This window comes from Ipomoea triloba, chromosome 7 (genome assembly GCF_003576645.1).
Source record: "Ipomoea triloba cultivar NCNSP0323 chromosome 7, ASM357664v1".
NCBI lineage: Eukaryota > Viridiplantae > Streptophyta > Magnoliopsida > Solanales > Convolvulaceae > Ipomoea > Ipomoea triloba.
Window position 1 is genome coordinate 27,640,893 of NC_044922.1, and position 15,366 is coordinate 27,656,258.

Genomic DNA, 15,366 nt, shown 5'->3' on the forward strand with positions numbered 1-15,366 from the left:
CCATTTGCTACCAATGGAGAATTTATTCTCATCTTCAATTGAGGTAATTGGATTTGCACCAATGGAAACCATAAACTTTATACACAATAGAGGGATATGATAGAGTTTAATAATGAGTGGAGTTCCTTCTTCCATTCTATCCCATTCACTCAGCCTTTCACTTCATATATATAAAGTATGGTTTGGCACAACTAAAGAGGAATAATTAATCCTTTCAAAAAAAAAATAGCCATAATTGATCTACTTTAATCTAATGTAATCAATCACGCTTGGAATATGAAAAGGCTCCTACCATTTTTTTTTTCTTCCAGTGGAGGGGATACCCAGATTAGCTCATGAGGCTCCTACCATGCATACCGTAAGTTTTCCTTGCATAATTAAATGGGCAACATTTTGACTTCTGTAATGCACAAAGCCACAAAGTCGTTGGGCAGAAAAAATATTACTTAGCAATTTATTTTTCAAAAATGCCTGGCTTTAATATAACAAGAGGATATAACTTGAATTCTTACTTTATTTCAATTTAGTCAAATGAGAGTCTCGTCATGTCGGCTGTAGCTTTTATTGTGCTCCTTGTAAATGTGCCTAACCTCTCTATAATTTTTTTTAACCATCTGTCTTACGCAAACTTTAATCAAATTATGAATCCCCTTTACATCAAGTTACAACAAAATATTTTAACAAAAATCATATAATTATGCCATTTTATATCATATATATATATATATATATATATATATATATATATATACTATAGATGAATAGATTTTTTAAAAAAAAAGAGTTTGATTAAACTTGCGAGCTAATCAAGCCAAGTATTAAGAAGCTCAAATTCAATTAGTTTCATCAAGTTGTCAATCGGCCTATTACGTACCTCCATCAACTTACGGATTTCGCTAGAGAAATTTTTGTATTATATTCATCTAATACATCATAGTAATACTTTCATATTGTGCAATTTTGTGATCAATTTGATGGTTGAATTGCTGGTAATTTAAATTTTATTTAGTGTAAATATAAATTATATCCATCTTTAATAAAATAAAATACTTTATCATTTTTCCTATTCTTCCTTTTCAAAAGATGTGAACAAACATATGATCTCCAAGATTGCAAAAGCACAATTCAAGGTAAGGGAGTTCATAATTTAAAACAACAACAACAATAATAATAATAATAATTGGACTAATAAATCACACCAACATTAATGAAACTACAAATCATAGGTCAGGAATATCACTTTTATAATGCATAGAAAAAGTATTATACATCTTACTCCAATATCACAAAACCCCGCGCACAAGGTTGAATTAACAATCTCTAACTATGTCATTCTTACAGAAAATGTAGACTTTCATCATAAACTCGAGCATATATTCCCCCCGTCTAAAGATATTGTGTTCCCATTCTTCTGTTATATCAATATTCCTTTTGTTGTAAACTTGAAAATCCCCCGCAGTGTAGTGTCTAGAAATACAAGCGTTCCAAATTCCTAATGCTCTCCAACATTCATTATAATCTACGTTTACAATACAATCTATGATTGCTTGTTTATGCCTCCAACGACCTTGTATTGGCGTTGTTTATGCCTCCAACAACCTTGTATTGGCGTTGTTTATGCCTCCAACAACCTCAGAGAACACGGGATGGGGATGAATATAATGTTAAGGCTTGTACGTATTTGAGTGTGTGTACCGTGTACGTATGTATATATAACATATTCCGTTAAGGCTTCAAAGGATTTAATTTGATACGCTTTAATTAGGCACTCTAAACAAACAATATAATAATCATTATACCATGCACTGTCATCCATCTTATTATATATACTAGTTTTATACGCGCATTGCGCGTATGGGTTGATGCCCAATCTTTATATTTGAATAAATATTTGAAAGTATATCAATGCAAGATTATATAGGAAAAGTTTATACATGAGTAATTGAATGTCAAATTTTTTTATTTAAATATCTAACTCAAAGTATATGAACCCAAGATAATATAGAAAATTCATTATAATTATTACTAAAATAAATGTTTGCAACCTTGTAAAATCGATAGTCTAAATATTTGGTCTAAAAAAGATAGTCTAAATAAATACTACTTTTCATTAGAATTTTTCTAAGTGTTCTTAATTCTCTTTTGAGTAACATTGTTATTGTCTTTATCTTTACTATTTGTTCTATTCCTTTTTGTTGATAGTGTGTTATTTGCAATTCGGTTATTGTTGGTAGCATAGATGACAACGTCATGCAATGAGATTATGATATAGGAGTTATGGACTTTCCTTTAGGTGTTCTGCTTGGGGTTCATTTGGTTCAACTATTATTGTTGAATGAGTTATGGATAAAGAAATCCCTAGTTTAAGAAAAAAGATTAAATAAATTAATAAAAATTTGAAAATTTAAAATGTTATATATTCCAAAGATATTAACAGGTAGTTTCTCGATTCAATTTGCGGGGTAATGGGTTATTTGAGTACTTTCATTGTCAACAAATCTCCCAAGTAGTTAATATGATTGGTTTCAAACTATTCTTTTTTTATTTTTTTCATGGTATTAAAAAAATACATATGTATAATTTGTTGGTGTAACTACTAATTTATTTTTCTTTTTGAAAAAAACTACTAATTTATTTAATTCAATAAGAGTAAAATAGAGCGATTCCGCTTCAATTTGTTGGGTTATTTGGGTACTATCTTTGTCAACCAATCCCCAAGTAGTTAATATAATTAGCTTCATATTATTTTAAATTTTTTTCATAGTATTAATAAAATACTTGGTAAATAAATATATAACATTATTTTGTACTATAACTTTGATATTTAATTACAAGATATTGTAAAAATAAGATAATAGACAATGTAATGAATATCAATTGATAAATTTGAATGTAAAGAATCTTTGCATGAGAGAAAATAAAGACAATATAACTAATGAAATTATTTCTCTTATTTAATTTAATTTTTTGATAATGAATAATTTTTTCAAATAAAGGTATTGTAGACACATAATTCTAAATTATAGAAATACATATGTATCATTTTTTGTTGTAGCTACTAATTTATTTAATTTAATAAGAGTAAATAGAGTGAGAAACTTAATTATTTCAAATTTGATTGAGATGATGTTCGAACCTAAGATCTTTCTTATAGAAATTAATGGGTAAGTTAAAAGTTAACGGAATATTAACGGAAAACTTAAGCTACTATATATATATACTACACTGAGGCTCGAACCCATGACCTCCCACTTGGGAGAATCACTTCATGTCGCTTGACCACAAGGCCTTTGGCAGCTACTATATATTTTAAATATACTAATTATATTTTAATTTTAGTACACTAAATGTTATATTTTTTCAAAATGAACCTTCAGTATATTTTGAGTGGATTTTAGACTTGTATTTGAGTGTGTGTATCGTGTGTGCGCCGATAGTTAGAGCCATTACATAGGGAGAGTTTATCATAAAGTTGACTTAAATTGTGTGTTTAACGTAACAGTGACGTGGGGATTGTGGTTCCTATTTTTTAATGCAAGTGTGTGTTATGTATGTCTACAGATCATTCCGTCTTCAACAACTTTAATTTCAGTTTGTTATGCTATGCTATAATTGTGTTAAATTTAGGGTGCAAAAATGCTTATATAACGCACAGTGGATACATTATAATCTATACAAGACACTATAATCTATACAAGGCACATTGGATACATTATAATCTATACATCCAACTACTTGAGCAGAAAAATGAAGTTATAATATGTTTACTCACGAGTAAACCTTCAGTACATACTGAAGCTGCTGCACCAAAAAATAATATTACAGCTATGAGTTCAGTACATACTGGAGCTGTACCTAAAAATAATAAAACGATGGTGGGCAATTGGCCCAATGCTCGCGGCTCTAGTCATTCATTACGGGGATTCTCATTAGCCATGCTGTGGCCGCCTGGCTACTGTAAGGTTAAAGGAATTTGTGATCGACACAAAGTCAAAAATGAATTCACTATTCATGGACTATGGCCCTACACTAGTAGCGGTCAAAGTCCAAGAATACATCGTAGATATCAATATCAATATGGATGGGTATGTCTTTTTTTCTTTTATTTATTTTTTATTTTCTTAATTTCTTTTTATATATTACTATATATATACTCTGAATAATGTTTTTTGGATATAGATGTCTCAGGGTTTGAAACATCAGCTGGCCGTGGATTGGCCCAATTATGAACTGGGTCGATCTGATGAATCGTTGTGGAAACACGAGTGGGATGCCCACGGCGTTATTACCAATAACCTGTTCAATCAGGTTAACTACTTTAGGAGAACCCTCCGCCTTTACCAGCACTACAATATTAGGGATATCTTATCAAGTTGTGGGATTATCCCCAGTTCCTATCATCTTCAAACCCCTAGGACATTTGTTACTTGTATTGAAAATAGACTAGGGGTGAATCCCAACTTGATATGCGAGTCTCATCGAGGCCAAGCATATCTAGTAGAACTTAGACTGTGCTTCAACGCAAGAGCTGCTACGTTGATCTATTGTAACCACCCTACGCGCCAATGTCGTACTCGCAGTTTCATTTATAAAAGGTTTTGAGCTTTTGTTGTATGATTACTGTTATAATTATTACTAGTATTGTACCCGCGCGTTGCACGGATGTATTTGATGCTATTATGTAATAATTTACTTTTCAATCAATTGCAATGGAATAAATGATGCAAAACGTTTATTAAAAGAAATTTATTCTTTAATATTACACATTTACAAATTATTAAAAACTTCATAGTACACAACATTCGTAGTATAATTACTACTCTCTCCACCATCATTAGGTATTAAAATTCTTAACCCTTTAGGGTTGCTAATCCTTGAAGCAGCAACATATAGTTTGACAATGAACAAAGACTGGTTTCCTTAGGAGTAACCCAACCTGCTTTAACATTTGGTCCTGACTTTTGTTAATGGTCATTGCATATGCCAACACTAACGGGAATTGTCTTCTTTGAAATTTGAACGGCAATCTTGTATTAGTGGGGGTCATTGACATCCTTGGTATCAACACAATTTGTCCAGCATTGTTACCGGTCACATATATATAAATAAATAAATAAATATATATATATATATATATATATATAGCCCACAACAATGGCCCAAAACTAAAGCCCAAACCCGATTACGTTGACTTTTTAGTGTGTTCACAGTTAAGCCCTAGCTGACAATTCTTTGCTCCCGAATGTTATTTTGCACATCGATGTGACAGTGAGTTGAACTAACAGTGGGAATTGGTTATGGATTTTCATTTTTTAAGACGAAAGGGTAAAAAATTATTACAACTATTTATATATTACGATTAAATATAAATAAAGAAATATTATACACACACACATACACACACACTAAATAATATCCAAATAATTTGTATATATTTTATTAAAAGTAAAAATCAGACATAAATGCAAAATAAATGTTAATACTACTAAATAATAAATTTATTAATAATAATATTCTTATCTAATTATATAGTGTAATCTAAAGTTAATGCAAATAATATAATTACGTAATTACTAATCTAATTATGAATAATATAATGTAATAATGTAATAATAATATATAATATAATAATTAAAAAAATAAAACAAAAGCAGCAGTAGACTTACCGCATCTGCGCATCATTCATTCCCAATTTCCCATTTCCCCATTTCCTCATCTCTCACTTCTCTCGGTAGCTATGCTTCTCTCTGAAATTTCCGATCGCGTGTGTTGCTTACCGGAAATGAAATCACTCAGATTTGTATATGATACTCTCTATCTCTCGGTCGTCTTGTCTTTCTCTATTTTGAAGTGAATTTGCGTGGGCTTCCAGATGGAGTGAATTTGCGTCGTCTAGTCTCTCACTAATTTTTAGCATCTGCACGGGTACAATGTCGACCGAGGTAGGTTCTCGTTTCTACTTTTTGTGTTCTTGTTTTTGTATGTAATTAGTTGAATTGATGCTAAGATAATCTGTTAATTTTCCTTCAATTTATTAACCGAGAGACAGTTTTGTACTGATATCTATAAAAATTAAGGGCTAAAATGAGTCAATCGTCTATGTAGGGTTTTTTAAAGAAATGGTGAGTTGCATGTACTGTAAAGTGTTGTAGATTTACTATATTGAATTAATTTGTTTACCTATAGTTAGATGAACATTTCTAACTCTGGATTTTTTGTGTACGTTTGTAACAGATGAAGATTCAAAAGTTGAGTTCATAAATTTGAAGAAAGATGAGTTTTTAATTATTTCTGTTTATTTGAATGTGACTATACTTTGATCTATTCTGCAGATGAGGGTTTTATATTGATTTACTTACCTAAAAAAGTTTTAACTGTGTATTTATATTGTATTTTACTTGCAGCTGCAGATTATAAAGCTAAATGCAGATATCCCAATGAAAATTATAAAGCTAAATGCTGAAATTTGTGTTCAGAACTGAGATAAATGCTGAAGGTGAAAACATATGAAACTTTATATGAATCAAGAGGTGTGGAATTTTGAATTCAAATTCGTGTTGGAAGACTAAAAGGTAATATCTATAAACAACTCGTTCATTCCTAGAAATCTGCTTTTTATCATGTTACTTTTCAAATTTATTATACCCTACACATAACTTCTGAAAACACAATTCTAACAACTGTAGTTTTGATAAACTTTACAATTTCTTCTAGTACGCATTTGGTGACCTATATCCCATAACATAGGAATGCCTTCTTCCAGTGGAATGTAAACCTTGAATATTCTTCCACCTGTATGCACTGCTAAGCTTGATCCCTGGAAATAAAATACAACTACACACATAACATGTAAGGAAATAGCTAAAATTAAATTAGACCTATTAGAATAGGTCTTCATATACCAATTCCAGTACATTATTGTTCATGCCTATAGTCCACATGGTGTCAAGTATGTGTAGTTAATCATTTATTAAGTCTATTTACTATAAATTATTGTTCATGCCAATAGTCCACATGTTGTTCATTACACATTATTTGTACCTGTAATCTCCACATTTCAGACTACCACATACTTATGAGCTCCAAACAGAGTTTGTTTTTTAAAAACAATTAGATTGAACTCAAGTGTTAGAATAATTCCTCAACTTAGAGGATGCATATTAATTGATTCCTATGAAAAATTGACTCTAACCCACAAATGTAAGACATATGGCTAAGACTAAATGTAAGACGTACAGTAGATCTTACATTTGCAGTTGTAATATAGGAAAATAATTCACCTGAGTATCTTATTCATTACTATATGCAGTTGAATCACTTTACACTATAAAAGGTTCTGTTAAAGGTGAATTTAAGCTCATTTTTAATTACATCTTGCAGAGTGAGTAACATACCAGCATTCCCACATTCTGTAGGTATGTGCTCTTAAGCACTTAAATTATATTTTATACATTCATTTATCATGCCTTTCCAGTTATATGTTTTGTGGTTAGCTTTAATATTGAGGTTTGATGTGAATTAGAGTGTTTTTTACTGGTTTCATTTTTTAAAGCTATTACAACAACACTTAAAGTTCAAACCAAACTTGAAAAGGAGAAGAACCACAACTTTTTCTTAAACTACACAGTTAAAGAAACAAAACCTGGTACATGCTACTTTGTTATATGAACAATGGACATAACATAAAGAAAAAAAAAACATAAAGAAAAAAATCACGAACATATTCATATTTTCAATAGTTCATTTAATATGAACAATGAACTTAATTCAACAAAGAAACTGATACATACAATGGACCTTTACTGGATACTCTTTTTTATTGTGGAATATAGAGATAACCTTCAACATATCAACTGGTACATACTACTCTGTTATGTAGCTCGATTCCTGCAAAAAAGAATAGAAAAAAATCATACACATAATATAACCCTAAAAACATATAGGGTAAAAAATAAGAACAGAAAGCAAATCATTTAAAACCGTAAGATGTCTCCATTTTGTTCTACAAATCATTTAGAAATCTTTTGGTATAAGAGTATGAATGACACTGCCCTGTTAATATGAATTGTTACCATTTGAAATGTCGATTTACGTTGCTGGTCTCTATATTTTAATCAGAATGCCTTCATTTTTGTAGATTTATGGAAAAAAATTCTTACCTGTTCGTCGTGGAAGATGATTTCTTTGCTCTTTTTTTTCGGAAGAGCCTTCCCTTTCCACAACCGAAGTATGGCTCTAACCTTCATAGCACTCCTGAATTATTAATCAAAATGCCTTCATTTTTGCAGATTAATGGGAAAAAAATCTTACATGTTCGTCGTGGAAGATGACTTCTTTGCTCTTTTTTTCGGAAGAGCCTTCCCTTTCCACAACCAAAGTATGGCTCTAACCTTCATAGCACTCATGATTTATTAATCAAAATGCCTTCATTTTTGCAGATTAATGGAAAAAAAATCTTACCTGTTCGTCATGAAAGATGACTTCTTTGCTCTTTTTTTCGGAAGAGCCTTCCCTTTCCACGACCGAAGTATGGCTCTAACATTCATAGCACTCCTGATATATTAATCAGAATGCCTTCACTTTGCAGATTAATGGGAAAAAAAAATATCTTACCCGTTCATCGTGGAAGATGACTTATTTGCTCCTTTTTTCGGAAGAGCCTTCCCTTTCCACGACCGAAGTATGGCTCTAACCTTCATAGCACTCCTGATTCGCCAGACATTACATTCCCATCGTCGAAAGCAATAATGCAAATGAAAGCAAATAAAAAATTTTGGGAGGGTTTTACACTGATAGTTAAGCCTTTATATAATGTGTGTAATATAAGTCTGAGAGTGAAAGAGTTCTAGATGTATATTAATTAGTTTTGAATTCCCGATAATGGTTTCCTTGATTCTCGAAGTTGACGATTCGATTTCCTAAGAAATTACAATTAATTCCTTTAGATTATTGTCCTAAATATCTACTTTTGTTGCCTTTAATACTTCTAGAGCCGAATTTTTTAAAGCTGCTCAGAATAGTCATGCAAAACGTCGCCGTTTCTAAGTGGGCGGGAACTTGGCGAAAACTGCATTTAATGCTGCTCTTGTTGCTATTTTATATATAGAGATAGAGATAGAGATAGAGATAGAGAAGAGATAGAGATTTAGTGTGGATATTATGTGTGGATTATATAACTGTTGTAACGGTCATTGTCATTATTCCTTTTCAGTTACATCTGTAATTATATAAACATCCCTTGTACTATGAAGATGAAGATTGTATTTATGTATCAATTATTCCTTTCAGTTACATTTGTAATTATATAAACATCCCTTGACTATGAAGACTGATGAATGAGAATGCTTCCCTTGTCTCTCTGTCTACATTCCCTTTGTTATAGTAGTTTATACATCATTGCAATTTACCTTCACGGTTAGGAGCTAAAGGCCAACTGGCATAGCAAAATCTTTTCCAACACGTTATCAACACGCTCTCAATTTACTTCTCCTCCGATGAACGAACGAACGGTATGCTCATATTTGTATAAATATATTTGCCTACTGTTCATACATATACATACATATATTTTTTTTCATATCCTGTAATATATGTATATTCTCCGTCTATATGTATTTTTTTAGTCTATATCAATCTGAAATATATATTGTTTCTGTTTCAGTTGATTTATGTGATCAAATATATTGTTCGAAATATATATAAATATATTTTTTTCCCGTCTACATATTATGTATATGTAAATGCTTATATATATAAATATATATACACAAACTTCGACATACACATATCATATATATGTAATCTCGTATACAATATCGTTTTTTTTTTCGAAAAATTGTCAACAATGTGCCAACATATTTGTATGTGCTTTTTTTCGAAAAAAAAAAACATAAAAAAAGAGAACCTTTTTTGCCGAATCTGCCTTCGATCTGCACCCCGGATGCTGGTTGTCGCCGGCATCACTCTTCGCTCTCTTTGCGGTGAAGACCGCCCAGCACTCCGGCAGAGTGCGACGGTGGCTCGTGGCCGCAACAACGCTCCGGCAGTAGGCGACAGTGGTCACACTGTTCGACGATCCCGGACGGTTGACGGCGCGATTCGAAGGCGACTCCGTGCGTCGCTAGAGACGATCGGCGACCTCTCAGCCTCTTCACACGACGATCTCCGACTCGATCGGAGACGGCTCCGGCCGTGATGACGGCTGGAGGCCCGTGGCAGCGGCGGCCCTGTGTCGCCTTTCCGGCGGCGACGCCGGTGGTGTATCCCTACGTTAGTCGGCGGATAACGACGACGCGGAATCGGCTCCGGCCTCCCTTCCTCTCCGCATCTGTCTCCCTCTCGCATAATTTTTTTTCCTCTCGGCTGCTAGGTTTTGCTGAAATGTGAGATGGAGATGGTGGATATATCCTTTAGTGGGTTCGGCCGGGTGTTGGCCCATTTTCTTGGCCTAACCTGGTCCATCTAAAGATAATAATGCATTTGGGTCTATTTTGATGGACCATAGGCCATTTTATTGTTGTGTGATATATTTATCAACATGTTTTATTTGGATCTGTCACTTACATGTATAAATTGATTTGGGCCAGCATTTCCTTTTACAAAATTAAGAACTATATTGTTTTCAATTTGCCATTCAATTTATATTTGAATTTTATTATTGAATATGCTCATAATTAAATTTATTATTATGCAATTTATTTGTTTCAAATAGATCTTATGCATATTCTGTCATATAGCATAATCTATAGTGTTGATTATGTAAATTATAAAGTATTACATGAATGGGCCCTCGAATTTCGATAAGCATTCTTGGGCCTATTTTTCTTTAGCCCTTATAATATTCATTATTTTGGGTCTATTATTCCTCCTAAATCATATTACATCGAGGTTAACTGTGGAATAATAAAGATATTCTTGATATTTTTACCAAAATATGGGCTTATTAATTGCAAAATTGGACCTATTATTGTTGTTAGGCTCAATTAACAAATCAAGGTGATGGATTATTTTGCTGGATCCATTAATTTTGGGCCTTTTTGATTCTTGAACCATTTGTATTAACCTTAAATCTATACTTACTCATATATTTAATTATTATTATTGTGCAATCTGCACATTATATTCAATTCGCATAATATCAAATTTGATTACTATGCAGCTTCTTTTTTTTTTTTGGATAGAGAGAGAGGGTATAAACCCGAAAGAAAAAAGAAAGACTACGACATAGCCTCGCCCCTATATCTAGGGATTGACCGATGGAAGCAGACCCCCACTTGGTCCTCAAAAAACGTCTTCTGCAAATCATTATTTTTAAAAGTAGATCCTCATTTTTTTTTGCTCGCAATTGCATAATTTCAATCCTCTTGTCCAAACTTGAGAACATATATTTCCTCAAATTTGCTTTAATTTATGGTCATGTGGACCATCATAGTATTTCTCGTTGGTAATACTTATGCTATAGGTCATGAAGTGAGTGAGCTTCTCGAATATATTGACAAAGAGTTGGTATCTTATTCTTAGGGTTGCATACCACAAAACGATAACATGATTTTGTTAGGTTACACATGTTGTTACTAAACCTTAATTTGCCCTTATGAAAAATTATAATCCAACTTACTAACTTTGGCCCATCAACAAGTATGCTCCAAGTGTGGGTGTAAAAGGCGTTTGTCACATGTGTATCAGACCCCGAAACATTTTGTTGGAACCTAAATACACATCACAATGATGATTCAACCAAGATGTCTTGTCTAAAGCAAACGCTCTTGTTAGTTATTTTTTCAAAAACTCCAATGTGCCGAATACTTGTTGGGGAAATATAGTACTCAAGCTGCTTAAATTTAGGCAAATTGCACAAAACCTGGTACGTGTAAACATTTCCCAATCTGCGTTTCTGTTTTCAGTGTGCAATCCAATTGTTATATCACCACATTGCGTATCTTTGTACGCTGATTGCATACTGAAGATCTGTTTCACGGCATTAGGGGGAGATGTACCCGAATTTAAATGTCGAGAAATCCCATGAAATGGAATGATCTTCATTATAATCCACGTACTAGTGAGATTGAACTAGAAGTTCAGAAGATAATCTATTTGCGATATTAGCAAATAATCTGCCAAATATATATACCGATAACGTATATATACACTGATCATGTTGATCAAAAAAGAGTGGCAAGGTCCAATATATAATCCCCAAATTGGACCAAATAATATATATCTCGATACTCCTTGACGCCAGTAGTGTAAGGAGATATATCGTTTTAAGAGATATGAATACTAGATCTAGTAAATAAGCATTATCACTCTTGTCTTAAAAAGAATTATTTATCAAGACGACGAAACCCTAGTAAGGTGCACCAAACAAATATAATACTAGGGATGCGGAACGGACAGATCTTAATATTTGGGAAATGTCAACGATCTGATTAATTTAAAAATTATCATGAATTTGGGAGAAAATTATTATATATTATAGTTGTCGACAACACACGCCTATATAATTGCTCATTTAAATAAACTGGATCCAGGTGAGGTGCCAAATGCATCCTCATTATTTAATATTTAAAGGAGCAATTAAGGCATAGTTCGACTCGCTAAAATAGATTCTCTTGATAAAGCGTACACTATTGAATATTAACCCTGTTGGTTACAAATGAGTGTTGTATGAAAGAGAAATGAAAATGATAAGGTGGTATAATAAGCGAGTGTTTGTAGCACATGGGTTCACGCAGATACTCTTGATTGACTTTAATCAAATCTCTCATGCACGATGATATTAAGTTCCGCTATACAAGATAAATGGCAGAATAAACTTAGATATGCAACTAATGAATGTCGTGACCACATGATAATGGGTCATTGAACAATATAAAGAAAGTGAAATTCACAACATGAAAAATATTATGGTCTTTATATGACCTAAATGATTGACTAAGTAATTCTCTCTTTTGAAGAAGGAATTACGTGTCATTATGAATTCTTTAGAGGATTGCGAATGGAGTTATTACCCTCATTTAGAAGGGATAACATGTACCATAAGTGTTCTTTATTGAGTTGTAAATGGGCGTATAATTGCTAAATGTGATATAATAAACGGGAAGAAAGTTGCAAATAAATACTTAAATAGACGAACCTGAAATCCTAAAGATCATGCCCCGAAGGCTCATGATTGTACTCTTTTTCCCTTAACTAAGTTTTTCCCACCGGGTTTTCTTAAGTTAAGGTTTTTAACGAGGCAATCAGGAAGGTCGTTGTCTTTAGGGGGAGCAACAACATACATAAATTATTGGTCCAGAAGACCACCAAATCCTGAAGATTAAACGCAGAAAAAGTTATGGTTGTACTCTTTTCCTTAACTAAGTTTTTTTCCGACTGGGTTTTCTTAGTATAAGGTTTTTAATGAGTCAACCAGGACTATATATGAGTTTATAAACATCATGTACTATTTTCTTCAACTAGGTTTTTTCCACGTGATTTTCCTAGTGAAGTTTTTAACGAGACATGAGTATATTTTATTGTCTAGGTTTTTCCCACAGGGTTTTCCTAGCAAGTTTTTAACGAGGCATGATTGTGATAAAATAATGTCCAAGGGGAAGTGTTATAATTATTATTTAGTGTGGATATTATGAGTGGATTATATAACTGTTGTAACGGCCATTGTATTTATGTATCTATTATTCCTTTCAGTTACATCTGTAATTATATAAACATCCCTTGTACTATGAAGACTGATGAATGAGAATGCTTCCCTTATCTCTTTGTCTACATTCCCTTTGTTATAGTAGTTTATACATCATTGCAATTTATCCTTCACGGTTAGGAGCTAAAGGCCAACGGGCACAGCAAAATCTTTTCCAACAGTTACCAAATAATTCTGGATTGCTCTTTTTCTTCTTTTAAGTATATGTATGTTCCATTATTTTGCTTTTCCTTTGTCACTTCCATTTTTTTTTAAATTTATTTATTGCCGCCCGCCATCCTACTCTAATATTGTTGTTGAAAAGAGTTTTCGCACTCTATTTTTTTTTTCCATTTCAAGATTAATGTATTCGTTATCTCATAATTTGGTTATGAATTTTTAATTCAGTAATAATTTTGGTCTTTCTCGTCACCACATAAAGAATGGATTTCTAAACATAAAGAATGGATTTCTAATCACATGACAACCTTCCAAGTCATGTTGTTACAAATCCCAAATCCAAATTCATTCATCGCACATGCAGAATAAGATAGTTTATCTTTGTTACCCTTTAAAAGATTGACCTTGAAACAACAACAATTAATTACTCGTGCGATAAAACAAGCTCGTATTTTATCTTTGTTACCCTTTAAAAGGAAAGGATTTCAAATAAGCGAGTCGACCGCTAGAACAAATGCTTTGAAAGCTAGAAATCAAAATAAAGATCAAAAGAACGAAAAATTCCAAATAAAAAAAATAGTCTTACTTCACTTGAATCATAATTCCAATCCGAACTCAAATGTGGATTGGTGTTTTGCTCGAAAAATCCATGAATCTATATTTGATTATCGTGTTATAAGAGAAAATGAATCAGAAATCTTTTTGGATTGAATGCATTTTACTATTTTATCATATTTGATCATCGTAATTTCTACTCTACCTTCCTATAGTTCATTCTCCGGGAATTCCATTGAAAATATTTCGTTGGATTCTTTACAATCTTTTATATATATATATATATATATATATATATATATATATATATGATCTCGAAATCGTATAAAGACATTTCCTATTTGATATAGCTATTTGCAAGTATTTTACAGTTAAGAAGCAATTGGTTCTTGTACAAATCGTGTATGAATTTCCTATAACTATAGGATACTCCTCTTTCGCGAATTAGTGTGTTTATCTGAGTGATTCAATCTCTCTTTTGCCTATCCCTATCCCGATGAGCTGAAGCCAAAGCTCTTTTTCCCTATTGAGTCATAGTTCGAGTAAGCCTTGAATGAGCCCCTCGAAAACTTGAAGCAAGGAAGTGCATTTTTGTTTGGCGTCTCCGAACTATATATCCCCGTTTAATTCTGGTCATGGATAAATGTAACTTTTTTGAATAACTCTTTTTTTTTCTTTCAGCTATTATTTTATTTACTCTATCTTCAACTACTATAAGTCTATAACTAACAAAACAGATTTTTCCAATGTATAAAATAAAAATTCCAATTGCTTTTGCTACTCTAACCTTCCCAACCACGATTTTTTTTTTTTTGTTTAGGTATTTTACCACGAAACAAGAATAAGAAAGACATAAGAATTTTTTTTTCCTATACAAAAATAGAGTAAATTAAAAAAAAAAAAAAAAAAAAAAAAAAAAAAAAAAAAAAAAAAAAAAAAGGGGGGGTTTT

General features: G+C 32.1%; 2 long non-coding RNA genes across 3 annotated transcripts; one reads left to right on the forward strand and one right to left on the reverse strand.

Annotated features, from left to right (window-relative positions):
- The first annotated feature begins 5,698 nt into the window (after positions 1-5,698).
- LOC116026274 lies at positions 5,699-9,275 on the forward strand. 2 transcript variants are annotated; one of them, XR_004099806.1, is made up of 6 exons: positions 5,699-5,942; positions 6,235-6,248; positions 6,405-6,572; positions 7,381-7,415; positions 8,289-8,377; positions 8,588-9,275. It is a non-coding gene; the product is annotated as an uncharacterized LOC116026274 (long non-coding RNA). The 2 variants fall into 2 exon arrangements; XR_004099805.1 differs by having other exon boundaries at positions 6,235-6,572.
- Positions 7,589-8,302, reverse strand: LOC116026275. The gene is made up of 2 exons (XR_004099807.1): positions 8,160-8,302; positions 7,589-7,887 (listed from the first exon to the last, which is right to left on the reverse strand). It is a non-coding gene; the product is annotated as an uncharacterized LOC116026275 (long non-coding RNA).
- Positions 9,276-15,366: the final 6,091 nt, after the last annotated feature.